The sequence below is a fragment of the Phocoena phocoena genome, chromosome 2 (genome assembly GCF_963924675.1).
Source record: "Phocoena phocoena chromosome 2, mPhoPho1.1, whole genome shotgun sequence".
Taxonomy (NCBI): domain Eukaryota; kingdom Metazoa; phylum Chordata; class Mammalia; order Artiodactyla; family Phocoenidae; genus Phocoena; species Phocoena phocoena.
In genome coordinates, this window is record NC_089220.1 from 41,746,583 (window position 1) to 41,754,771 (window position 8,189).

General features: G+C 39.9%; 1 pseudogene across 1 annotated transcript; it reads right to left on the reverse strand.

The window, feature by feature from the left end:
- Positions 1–5,506: 5,506 nt before the first annotated feature.
- LOC136118895 (E3 ubiquitin-protein ligase RBX1 pseudogene) lies at positions 5,507–6,017 on the reverse strand (annotated as a pseudogene). The gene has a single exon (XR_010655459.1). The product of XR_010655459.1 is annotated as an E3 ubiquitin-protein ligase RBX1 pseudogene (transcript).
- Between the last annotated feature and the right edge of the window lie 2,172 nt (positions 6,018–8,189).

An 8,189-nucleotide genomic window follows, 5' to 3' on the forward strand; every position in this document is an offset into this window, starting at 1 on the left:
CAAGCCCATTGATAAGGTGATGCTGGGTGTCCAGAAAGAGAGAGAGAATGTTCTTGAGAGATCAGGTGGAGACACACAGGAGAGATTACTGAGGATTGGGAAGGGATGAAGCACTGGGGATCCTGCACATTCCTCTCTGCCCATCTGTGGAGTCACAAGGGGACTGGTATGTGGCTTCCAAGAAGGGGTCCAGGGAAGTGGCCACAACAGGGAAGGCTGCATGGTGCATGCAGGGGGGCAGGCCCCAGATGGTGGACCAGGATTTAAACACCTTGCACTGTCGAGACACGTTGTGGAGAACGTAAAGAGAGAAGGGATCTCCCTGCCGGTCCCCTTTTACTCCTGGCCCTTGGCTCTTGTCCCCTACCCCACCCGACTCTATGGAGAGCCTACTACTTACAGGAAACTTACTCTGCCCTCATGGTCAGTTCAAGTCTTATCTCCTCTGATAAGTCTGTTCCGTTCACTCTAGTCCATTTATTCAGCTCATCCTTAGAATTGCTCCCACATTTACAGATAGCCCCATGCATTCGAGAAGCTTTTGATGATCGATTGTCCTAAAGTCTTCTCTCATTCCTTTATTGCATAGATACTGAAGTCCTGCTGGGTGTGCCATGGTCTGTTCTCAGGGTGAGACAGAATAACAGCTCTCGCTCTTTAATGTGTATCAGGCTCTTGCCCCAATCTACTGATAAGTCACGAGGAGGAAAGAGTCACAGACACTTACGCGGGCACAGCTCTCAGACCACTCTTCAGGGAGAAGTGGTACATTGCAAACCCCCCAGAACACACTGGAATATCTGCGTAATTAAGGAAGGATGGTCCACAGATGTCAGGCAGGATTCTATAAACTGCTAATCTCGGGCATAGTGAGATCTCAGGCTTTTTTCTATCTTAAAATTTGTATTTTGTTATAATTGCTAAAGACACATGCATGTAAATATTGATTTTTGATGTATTTCCTTTGACCTCAGAGTTGAGTTTAGAATTCTCCTACAGGTAGTAATTTCTGAGGTGCTTATAAAGCACATGTTGCTTCATGTACAAGGAGTGTTCTTTCTTGCTCCAACCTGAATGTATCCAGTGGTTAAAGGAACTTTTTTATACTCAGGAGACAGGAGTTGGCATATCCATTAAGGCTAAATATCTTCCCAGGCCTAAATGAGATATTGGTTTGAAAATCTGGCTTTCTTGCCAATAGAAAGATAAAGCATAGAAGTAAATTAAAAGTGGGTGGTCTTTTTAAAATTACTTGCATTTTTAAAAGAATTTTTCCCCACAATATTGAAAGCCAAACATGTCCCTGGAGAGAGGGGTCTTGGATCCACAAGGAATAGTGAAGAGAGAACAGTAGATTGATGGTTTCTAAGGAAAGCAATTATCTTACATTTGGTATTAGAATCACTAGTTCAGACCAATACTTTGAACCACTCTTCCTGTTGATTATCACTTTGTGAGGCAGAGATCACAACCATGGAATTAGGAATTGACTTATTTATTTTTCTTACAATGGTGTGCCAGTAGTAAAGTCTGGAAGAAGCAGGGTATTGGGAAAGAGATATTTTTAATCATTTACATGGTAAAGAAATAATTATGGGTCTCAAATAGACCCTAGAGGGATACCAGATGTTACTAGTAATTGAGAGGAAACCTGGCTGGGTATGTATGTGAAATAGTATCTCTCCTTGCCAGTGCCACCCTTGGCAACTGAGGATTCAAAGAGAAAAATTAGGGCTTCCAAAGCTTCATCTGCAAGTTGGCATGTAGTATTTTGTTTAAAAAAAAGGGAGAGGGAACTAAAGTATAAAAAGACTCTCTCTTCCATTATGCCTGCATTTTATATAGCAGAAAGTTTCCTACTAAGTAAATAAAGCTAGGATTGACATCTCATTCCAAAAAAAAAAAAAAAAAGTCAATTGCTTAAGGCTATATGCAAAAAAAAAAAAAAAAAAAGATTTTTGTCCTTTCTTGGAAAGCTGACCCAAGACAAACTGCATCCTTCATTGACAGACACCAGATGAAAGGACCCTAGAAGAATGGCAAGGATAATTGTATTATGCCAATTTTATTCTAACTTTACAAAATAAGTGATATTTTATAGCCACATTTTGGGTCCTTGTGCTTCCTTTGGCTCTACGTAAATTAAACCACGTTAGAGAATTCATGGGACCCTCATTTTTAGAGTGTTATCCTGTCATGTGTTTTTAGGTTTTCTCCATGACATGAGAATTTGACTTGAAGAGGTACACTTTTCAGAATTTTGTTTCTCAAGCTATATATATCCTTGAAGATACTGTTCCTTGATAGGGACAGAAATGGAGGTGTTCTGGGTTTCCCTTTAAGCAGGATGAATGATAGGGCTGACACAGTGGATGCAGCGGAGTCAGGGAAATGCCAGCCCTTCTGGAATGTGCCATTCCTGTCCTAGCATAATAACACCAGGTTTTCTTGTGAGATCTTGTCACACTTCTGTCTCTGTCAGGTGGCATGATGATGTCTTAATCTTTGTAGATTTCTCACAGATGCTCCTCTTGTTCCAGCCAAAAGCCATTATTTAAGTTTATTATGTTAATGACTGAGAACTAACTTCCCAAAATTGAACTAGACAATAATAAAAATTAGCACAAGGCCAGATGATATTAACTGAAAACAGTATGAGTCACAGAGTACAGAGGTAAATTAAGTTTTGTGAATTTGGAGACCCCAAATAGAAAACAAACACACTTCAATTGCTTGGGGAAAAAGAGGAGGAAAGAGAAAATTTTGCATTGTTGTAATTATTTGTTAATATGAAATAGTGGATTTCAACCAGCATGGGACTGCTAACATACCACACATAAGGCAAATTCCAAGACAGTCTGGTTAGGGACTGAAGACTTGCTGTCTTCAAAACGTATTACAAACCATTTATTTCTATATGCTGCCCAATGCATGCTCACAGCAGCTAATGATATAACCAGCTGGCCAAACAAAAAAATACTTGTGTGCTACATAGTGTTCTCTAGGGACCTGTTTAGTCATTTGAGGTTTGTCCTTACCTGACACTGCTAACAAGTCTTCTATCCCTATCCCTATATTGTGTCTTTGTGTACCAAGGTGGATTCTTACCTGGTTATTAATGATGAGTCTCACTATGGTCTATACTACATTATGAAATTATATTTTATTTTTAATCTTTCCTTCAAATCAATATTTGTAACCAATATGAGAAAACCTGTGATTTTTTCCCTCCATTTCAAATCTTGGCTTTTAAGTAGCCGGTCAAAGGTAAACTATATACATTTATAAAACCATCAAATTATTCTTTCCCTTTCTATCATTTGTGGTCTCTTTTTTTTAAGTCTTGCTTTTATGAACAGTTTGCGCAACAGGCACAGAGCAGACTCCATGAATCTGGTTCTGTTTTTCGTTATATACTACAGGCAGGGCTAGAAGACATGCCAAAACTAAATAAATAAAATGACGATCACCCCCAAACCAGCTGGCAAGGCATTAACTTAGGGAACCTATACAATAAGTTTCACTATCCTCGAAATAATTCAGGTGAGATTGCCTGTCTCCTTCTATACTTCCTGGTTACCACTTTTTATCTTAAAATCCATTTTATCTTGTCTGCATGATGATGTTGCAGGACTGAACTGGTGGGCCTAAAGTCCAAGCCCGTGAAGGGAAGCTGTGCCTGGGAAACTGACCTTTCCTTCCCTTGTCTCACAGTAAGCATTCAGAAATGTGCTGGGGTTGTTTTGTATCTGTTCCTTCGCCTGGTGAACAGGTTGTGCTCAGAGCAGGTGGGAAGGAATGGTGGGAGTGAGGGTGGGCAGAGGAATGAAGAGAAGCTTCCTCTGCCTGGTGGAATCCTCCTCACTCAGATGATCCTTGTGGGAATCTGGGAGCTGAAACTTTGTTTGAGAGCATGCTGGCTTGTCTCTGGCTTTGCGTAACCACCTGCATACATTTCTGTCCGCTTTGCCATTAAAACGCTTTACATGTTTTAACTGGGTCTATTGGAATTTTCAGTTGGATGAAGAGGGCATAGGTACTATCCTGGTACCCAAGGAAAAATCCCAAAGCACTACAGTTTGTATGAGATAATCTATTTAGTTGTATATTGGCCTGTGCTTCTGTGTCCTGTCGTTTGACCCTAAATTCTAAAGTACAATTGAACTGACTTATACCTGTATGTACCATATTAATAAATATAGGCGATGTGCCTTGTTACAAATGTTGATAAAAACAAGACCGTAATGTAGCACCATATGAGGCCTGAAAGTCTCTGCACGATTAGAATAATGTTAACAAACAAGAACGAACAATTTCACACGTAAAAGAACTTGCTCTATTACCATTTCTTTCCAGAAGAAGTATGGAACAAGGCAGGTGACCCTGTAAGTCACTGGACACTGGGTAAATATTGTTGCCTTTCAGGATAACCTAACTCTGTCTGAATTCTAGACTACCACAAGCGTAAAGCACACATTTATTTTAGTATTCTTCTGTATTTTAAGTAAAGCTACTACAATCTGACTTATTCACGGCAATGGGGCAGGACAGAGCCATTCCCTAACACTCAGAACCATGGTAAGATCTGCCCATAGAATGTGCTCAATGAAATAAAGTCTGAGCTGAACTAGATGTAAGCATATGCAAAGTAAAATGTTATTGGTTTCATTACTAGCTTCAGCTAAGTGAATGGAACAAATTGAAGGGTTTTTTTATTTTTAAAATAAATAAATAAATTTATTTATTTATTTTTAATTTATTTTTGGCTGTTGGGTCTTCAGGCTTCCTGTAGTTGTGGTGAGCCGGGGCTACTCTTCGTGGTGGTGCGTGGGCTTCTCATTGCAGTGGCTTCTGTTGTTGCCAACACGGGCTCTAGGTGTGCGGGCTTCAGGAGTTGTGGCACGTGGGTTCAGTAGTTGTGGCTCACGGGCTCTAGAGCACAGGCTCGGTAGTTGTGGTGCACAGGCTTAGTTGCTCCGCTGCATGTGGGATCTTCCCAGACCAGGGCTCAAGCCCGTGTCCCCTGCATTGGCAGGTGGATGCTTAACCACTGCGCCACCAGGGAAGTCCCCAAATTGAAGTCTTAAGACCTTTTTTTTTTTTTTTAAAGCTTGCGAGTGCTTCAGGTGTACTTGGATGGCTGCTTTCAGTTCCTTTTTCAGTGAACCAAATTTTTGTTTGATATAAACTTATGGTTTATTTTTTTACCTATTGTTTTTAAGCTTACAGGTTTTCTGAAATTATTTGGGGGCTCCTTGGTTTGGGAGTAGGGATGAATAGAATTTTAGGGGTGAACCCCCTGCCTGGTTCTAACCAGAGCAGCTTCGATCTTTCTCATCTATTGAAGTTCCATGTAATGCTTTCCTGCTGGGGAGAGGGAGATTTTCACTGCTTAAAAATGTTGTTGAAAAGAGTTTGTAGAGAGCATTGTGCTAAAAAAAAAAAAAAAACCCCAAAACCTGTGTAGTTAAAGTAAACCATCATACAATGCATTTTTTTTTCTAGAATCCAACTGGATTTTATTTGACACAGAATACAATATGGGTGCAGGAATAGCAAACTGAAAAGACAAAGCAGAAAAAACACGGTTCTACCTAATTTATAATTAAGTAACAGGAGGGCAAGTCATTAAATGGCTAATGAAACAGTTGAGCTTGATGGAAGAATTCTTTTTCTAGTGCCCATACTTTCGGAATTCCCGCTCTCTGTTGTCCAACGGACACACCTGCTGTGTTTTGAGCCAGCGGGAGATGCAGTGGAAGTGAAAAGCATGGTTACAGACTCCCCACGCAACGGTGCACTCTTCAGAAGTAGCAGACGCCTGGTTGGCTTGACACTCTATGCAAAGATCCATAATGTGGTTCCGGCAGATGGCACAGTTACCAATCACAATATCCCAGGCCCAGAGGGCTACCGCATTCCACTTTTTCACTTCAAAGAGCTTCTTGCCCGCGCCACTGTTCGTGCAGCTCGGGGTATCCACATCCATCGCTGCCGCCATTTTGGAAACACACGCTCCGTCGCCCGGCTACTTACAATGCATTTTCATAAAGGGAGTTAATACTTCTTAAGGTCCATGGTGATGAGCCAAAGTTAGTAAGGTGTATAACCAAGGGGCACAAAGCTGGGAGGACCTGAATGATGAAGGCAGCGAAGGTGTTTGGGAAAGCAGCTCACAGGTGGGGAAACCTCCCGCTGTCATGCGTGGAAAGTCCACAGGGAGGTCTGAACGCTGGCAATGATGATCTTGATTGACTGTCATCTCTAAAGAGATGACTGCGTGATTTCACTTGAAATCAGTCAAAATGTGATATAGAACCTAAAGCACTCCTTAAGTCCACCATTAGGTTTACGCCAGAATCTGATTTATTTGACCTGTAGATTACAATTCAAGGATTGCTGCTTTGGGGGAGGGTCTTTGTGTTAATGACAGAAAATATCAATTTGTATGCTTTATTCTCAGATTTAAAGGGAGTAATTTGGGATTGAAAAAGACACTTTAAGAATGGATTTCTAGCTACTAATAGACTATCCTAGGGCAAACTGTTAGGCCACACTTTTTTTTTTTAAAGTCAAAACCAAAGGAACATCTTTGTTTATTGGATGATAAAGTGGTACATTCCCCTTTTACCTGTTCTTACAAGGAAGGCTATTAAATTGTTTTACAGATAGACTTGCCCAACAGGTTCCTATATGGGAACACACACTAAGAAATATTTAAATCATCACATGGAGAGAAAGAGGCAGCATGAAATGATTGCCAAGGAAGACTGATGTGTTGGGTCTAGTGGAGTGAAGACAGGAACCCGTCCTGCCCCACAGGGTAGCTTCCAGCTCTGGCCTGATGCCTTAGAACAAAAACAGGGTCCCAGGGACATATGGTGTCATCATCAAGGGGCCACTCTGCTAAGGGAAGATGTAGACTCAAACCATTTAGTTGAAACCTTAAAAGGAGATGTGAACTTATTTTGTACCTCCAAACTGGTAAAATGGGACCTAACAGTTGTCATTTTTTTTTTTTTTTTTTTTTTTTACAAATAAGGGGACAAAATTAGCTAAGTATACATACAAAGAAGATGTTGAGATAAAGTGTTATAAAATGAGATGAAGTGGTGTAATAAAAGTCAAGAATGATTAAGATTAGGAAAAAACCCTCAATAATTATAAAAATAAAACAACCAGATTAAAAATATGGAGATTGTATGAATAGCAATAAAAATAATTAGTTTAAGGAATAGTTCAGATAGTTAGTATTTCATTATATATCCTTCTAGATTCTCCATAAAAATGGTATAACACCACACATAATTGTTTGCAAGTTGTTTAACTTAAAATTTTACCAGATGTATATTTTAACATCAACAAATATAGGTCTACATCATCTCTTTTAAAGGCTGTATAGGATTCCATTGTACGCTGTAGTGACAGATTTCACATCCTGATTGTAAGGATCTAACTTGGGGGCTGGGACTATGATGGTGAACAGGAGTCTGTCTGTAAGTGGGAATTTTCCTCTACAGATGCTTTTCCTCTTGCTGTAAAAAAACAGTAACCAAGACCATATACATATTCAGAGTTAAGATCATGAGAATTCTCATGAATTAAAAGATAGTTTTGTGAAGGTCAGCAGGACCCAGGCAGAAGAATATTCTAATTTATTAGACTTGTCTCCCTATGTTAGATAAAACAGTTGAGCCAATGTTAGTTTGACCTACTCCTCTCTTCCTGAGTCTTAAAGTGAAATATATACCAGAGAGTTAATGCCCCTGTTCCTTCTGATGTAATAGCTTTGAACTGGGATAAAAAGCTATCAGTTCTGGTGGACAGAAATCTGGGGAGTCACTATAAATGCTGCAAGCTCTGGATACACTGGGGCTGTGGCAGTCAGTATTATCTTTATCCTACTTGGATGAAACCCTGCTCAAACTTTTCCTTCTAGATCATTCTAAGTTGAAAATCTTGTGAACTTTTGTAGATGACCTATGACCCAGGAGGAGAGAAACACATTAATTCTGAAGGGGAATATATCTGAATCCATGAAAGTCTTTCAGTAAAACAAAAGTGAGAGGGTTGGGAGGGGTGGGGAATGTCACTGGCAATAGCCGTAGCTTTCATTTTGTTCTAAAAAGAAGAAAATTAGAATTATTTTTCTTTTTAAATGTCTGATGGTAAAAAGACCTTAAAACAGC